This window comes from Polypterus senegalus, chromosome 2 (assembly GCF_016835505.1).
Source record: "Polypterus senegalus isolate Bchr_013 chromosome 2, ASM1683550v1, whole genome shotgun sequence".
In the NCBI taxonomy this organism is placed as follows: domain Eukaryota; kingdom Metazoa; phylum Chordata; class Cladistia; order Polypteriformes; family Polypteridae; genus Polypterus; species Polypterus senegalus.
Window position 1 is genome coordinate 238,570,371 of NC_053155.1, and position 5,693 is coordinate 238,576,063.

General features: G+C 37.1%; 1 pseudogene; it reads right to left on the minus strand.

Moving 5' to 3' along the window:
• Positions 1-1,116: 1,116 nt before the first annotated feature.
• Positions 1,117-2,731, minus strand: LOC120524470 (annotated as a pseudogene).
• Positions 2,732-5,693: the final 2,962 nt, after the last annotated feature.

Consider the following 5,693-nt stretch of genomic DNA (forward strand, 5'->3'; position numbering starts at 1 on the left):
ATTCACCCAGAAAAGTGAATGGATTATTCAATGACCTCATCACAGTGCTGTACAAAATGCTGAGCTGAGAATTCCAGCAATAATTATGATAATACAGTACATTGAAAGACATAAGTTACAAATCTTTTTTATATTCTAAAGTGTTCTCTCTGCTGAATAAACCACTGTTTTTAGCCTCTTCAGGGTCCCTTAGGTAATGATGGCTCAAAATAATCCTCTCAGACACATAGAATCAGGAATTGGAAGAACACTTATTTCAGTATGCATTCCTCTATACTGCTGTACATGCAGATAATCACAGAGTATCTGCAAAGGACTGAATTACGAGGAATTGTTTAACCTTCCTCTTATGTTAGCTTTCTGTTACTATCTCTTATGTTAACGGGTCAGTTTTGACCCGTGTCTTTAATCAGCCATATTACCTTCAAAACAATTATTTATCATCCAATTTTTTTCCTTACCGCTTGGTTACTTTGTTACGCTTCCTTGTCCATTAAAAGAATGTTTATAATATTTTTGCTGTGACCTCATGAGCTTTTACCTTAACAGCATATCTCTCATTTTCAATTTTAAAAAATGATTAAATGAACCTCAAGAGAATTATTTAAATAAATAAAAGGTTGTTACGTTACCTGACTATTACTGAGGGGTATTAGAACACATCTCTTAAATAAATTTATTATATATATTTTTTTATTATAATATTAATTACTATAGTAACATCTATGGTGTTACGGGTCAAATTTGACCCATATATATTTATTTCAAAGAAAAAGGCAAAAAAGTGTTTTCAAAAATAACTTTAATATAAATGGAAAGCTAAACAAGTAAATCTCAAAATGTGGATTTGCAAGGTCAAACAAACAAAGAACAATCAAGCAAATCAAACCAATAGAAATGAGGCACTAGTTCCAAAAAACGTCTTTGTGTGCAAGAACATGCATGTGCATTTAGATGCATGTGTGGCATAAAGTGACACTTTTAGTGTGTTCTTTGCAAATATATTTTTTGCAGTAGAAGCAGAGTACGTTTGTCTTTCTGTCTTTATTGCTAGGGCAGACCTGACACCTCTTTCTTTTAGAATCAGGTGGCCTCAGTGGGGTTGTGGTTGTGGCTGTGTAGGTTGATGTTGAGGCAGTGCTGGCCAAAGAGGATGCTGGCACTGATGCTCTTTGTGTTGCTCATGGTGTGGAAGGAGTGCTACTTGAGATCTACAGCTGTCTGACCACGACTGCAGCGGCTGGGTCCCGGGGCACCCGTTCCCTTTACTCAATGTGTGCCTTGACAAGGGAACTTCCTAACTCCTCAAGAAACATTCTCCGCTTGTTTTTTCTGGTTGAGGTCCACCCTAGGTGAATGTGGGTCCACAACACAAATGCATTGTATGCAGACACATCTAGAATGTTATAAAACACAACCATTGGCCATCTCCTGGTCATTCTCTGGCAAGTCTAGGTGGCAGTCAGCTAGTCCACTCCACCTTTGTTTCTATTATAGTTCAAGATAATTATGGGCTTTTTGTCACTTGCTGATGACACAGCTGTGTCTTTGTGAAAAGTGGACATAAGTATCACACTCCGGTGTTTTTTTGGTCAATATGAAACAACCGTGGTGGTCTCTGTAAAAGCAAATTTTGAAGAAAGTGGAGCCCTGTCCTTCACCTGCAAAATTTCGGCAGGCAGCTCAGGTTTATTTTTTTTTTTTACTGTGCCCACCATGGTAAGTTTCCACCTGAGAAGTTCTTGTCTAAGGTCATAGCTGGTAAAGAAATTGTCATATGTGATATTGTGACCCCGCAGTCCAGTAGTCATATCGAGGACTACACGTTTTCCTTGATTTTTTTCAGGAATGCCACTTGCATGTTTGCCTGTGTAAATATGCAGATTCCATGCATAGCTGGTTTTCGCATCACAGGCTGCCCAAATTTTTATGCCGTATTTCCCTGGCTTACTAGGCATGTACTGCCGGAAACGGCATTTTCCACGGAAAGGGACAAAATGTTCATGTACTGTTACCTCTGGCCCTGGGTTGAACATCAGTGGAAGGAGCTGCACCCACCTTTCCCAGACATCCCTGATGGGAGCAAGCTTGTCAGATTTTTCTCTAGTTTCTCTGTTGTCAAATCTAAGGACTCTTGATATCATTCGAAATGACTGAAGTGACATTGTTGACCGGAAAATATTTCTGCCTGTTGACGCATCCCAGAGACTGTCAGTGGCCTCACTGCTGGATTTGTAAACACCAGCAAGAAGAAGAACACCAATATAAGCACCCAGGTATTCCTCATCAATGTCATTCCACATGTCGCATGAACCTTTTTTCCTTCAAGGTTTGTCATAGTAATCATGACTTTCTTTAGTGACAATGGCATAAACAGATTAAAACATGTCTTGATGTCACTTACTCTCGTCACAGCAAACCTTGTGATTCCAGGGGTCATTTTGATGAAATTTGCAGCAATTGCCCTGCCATGTAAGTCAGGAGTTACTGAGCTCCAACAGATGTTACCACTTTTGGATTTGAACGTTTCAACAGGAGTGAATGCAGCTTCAGCATCGGTGACCTCCTCATCAGACTCACCAGATGTGTCTGTGCCTTCTGGTAAATACTCTACAATGTCTTCCTCCTCGGAAACCTGCTCATCTGTATCACTATGCTGTTCTGTGTCCTCTGGCTCATTTTCAGAAAAGATATGATCCAGAGCTTGGCTTACTGTAAATCTTCTTCTCATTTTTGACTGCTGCAAACAGGAGATGTGTACTCTGTAAGTCACCGACGCTAAACTAAATTTGTCTTATGCAAGCATTACATGTCTGTCTTTGTTTGTTTTGTTTGTTTCTTCAGGTAAGGAGACACAAAGGCAAAGAGAGAAGCCCCTCAAAGTGTGTTTATGATTTTTGTTTTGACCCTATTGTTTTATAACCTTAAATTATAACTGGGTCAAAACTGACCCTACCAACACAAAGGTAATAATTTTCACCAGAGCTTTTTATAATTTAGTTAAATTTTTTTTTTGTTTTGTTTTATTTTAATTAAATACAGATTCCTGACAAAGTCAAAAAGCCTTGATGCAATAAACAAAATTAGGTAGTAGTTTTGTGCATTTAAAAAGTAAAATGGGTCGGTGCTGACCCTAACACAAGAGGAAGGTTTTAATTAAGAGTTGAGGGTGGAAAATGTGCATTAAAGATGTTATAATTAGATAAATGGAAAGAAGGAATGATTCAGTAAAAGGCAGAACTGCAAATAATAAAACATAGAATGTAGTTGTACTCAAGAGCCATACAAGAGCTGAAAAAATTGCAAAAAATAATTCAGGGATTTAAGTTCAACATAGTTGTGCACATTTTTTTTAACAGAAGTGTCCAACCATGTGGTGATTTTTTAAATGTGTTTTTATACAGAGATAATAACTAAGGAGAATAAGATACAAGAATCATTTTGCTTTTCATAAATAAGTAAATGAGAAGCTGCACTGAATCTAAAATACTTTCTTGGTGAGACTATGATGAGGTCATTTTTACTTTAAAAGCTGCCATTTCCACCTGGGGATTTTAAATGTCATCTAAGAACAATTTAATGTTAGTTGTTAGAAAAATGTGAAAAAGAGGTTGACAGTAGTAACTTCAATATGTCACACTATTTTCAAGCTTTTGAATTAAAGACAAAAAATGAACAAGGTTTTCTTCATTTTCCATTAAAATATATTTTTTTCATGCTCCTAATCTCTCTATTATAAAAAAAAAATCCTGGCAAGAAACTGTAGGGCGACAAGATGTGATCTTCACGTTAAGATCCTCGGAAGACACTTAAAAGACCCGTGAGACTAAAGAGATTGGCCACAGAACGTCTCGCGGAGACCTAAGACATGAGACTTTGTCCCAAGAGATTGACCCAGGACCGTCATGTGATGACACAGAACATGAGATTCTTGCAAGACACGCCCTACTTACAAATAAATAAGAGCACGGGCAGCAACACACTCAGTCATGTTTTGGCTTTGTGAACGCACAGATCCAGGGCATATAAAGCGTATAAGGACAATACGTTATAAATGAAACGTAGACGACTAAGCGAAGAAGAAAGCAGCACGGAGAAAAGAGACTCAAAACCGTTGGAGAGACAAAAAAGAAAAAGAATAATCTAGGTGCAAATTCAGAAAATAAAGAAAGTAATTATCAGCCCAGAACAAGTGGAATTGAAAAAAAAAGCACGTCCAGTCTGGACGTTGGCGCTATACACATGCAGAGCAGGTTAGAGATTATGAAAGCAGTAGAATTTGAAAGGTTCCAAAAAGAAAAACGTTGGCGCGATATACATGTGGAGAAAGTTAAAGAATATGAAAGCAGCAAACAATGACAGTGTCAAAACAAAGAAAGTAAACATCGCATTAGCGCAAAGAAAGAGAAATTATTACTCAGAGAAATAACGAAAAGGTGAATAGATTATCAAATATATGGACATAGGTGATATGTCAGAAGTATGTAAATATTGTAAAGCTTTGAAGTTTAAGTCAGAGAATTTCAAAAATGGAGTTTACCTCACATTCATTTATTGGTTACTTTGCAAAAAAAATGATTAACTGCTGATGATGTAGATTGTTTTGTCTTTGCAGAAATTCCAAACAGAGACACCTATCCTGAATTATGGTACAAAGTCATTAAACACATGTCTCACTGACCTCATTAAAAAGATTCAGCACATTGGGATTCGAAAGATTCCAAATATTGTTTTTACATAAGTTCTGAAATAAAAGTGAAACTAATGAAACAGCAACAATTCAAAGAAAAAAAAATCTTAAAAGTGTGTATCCGGGGGTTGGCGAGCGAAGCAAGCAGGGGGCAAAGCCCCCTAGTATTTATAAAAATTATAGAAAATAATAATACCTAGAATGCCATACATAAAACAAAAAGATGACACTGATAGAAATTTGCTTGTCAAAGAACATTGTAATCTAGCTAAATGTTTTTAACGTTTTAACTATGAACATTTTATATTTTTGTATTGGTTATATTATTCACGTGCGTTGGGTTGGCGCTCTGCCCAGGGTTTGTTTCCTGCCCTGCTCCCTCTGTTGGCAGGGATTGGCTCCAGCAGATCCCCATGACCCTGTAGTTAGGACATAGCGGGTTGGATAATAGATGGATGGATGGGTATTCTTCTCTAAAAAATAGATTAATTAGAGGAATTTTATTAAATTACATATAAGTATTCCTCATATTCATATTCATGTCAATGTGGTTAACCTAACATTTACCAGTTTAGTTACTGTGACCCCAGTCTAATTATACTAGGTTAGCGAAACATATTTGTATCATGATCTTTAGTCAAGACCATAGCAAGAAAGAATAACTGGTCCACATGCCAGGCCAGCCTTTCTTTGCCTGCCTAGAACAGGCCTCACCCTGAAGAGCTGACCCCTAACTATAATAGCTTGTTTTGGCCTGCACAACCCAGAGGTGGGTTAGGCCTTAAGTGTTCCAAACAAATCAAAGTGCCATGCAAAATAAAGGGAAGTACATAAAATAAATTAAAAAAAGAAGAAAAAAAAGGACTTGACTTTAATAGACTATTCCACCCAATAATATTTATAGATCAAGATGTGTACTCACAACACAAACCAATATAAAATGCTCAAGGGGCAAAATATTGAAGCAAAAGTTGTTGCCTAAACATTAAATCCACAGGAAACA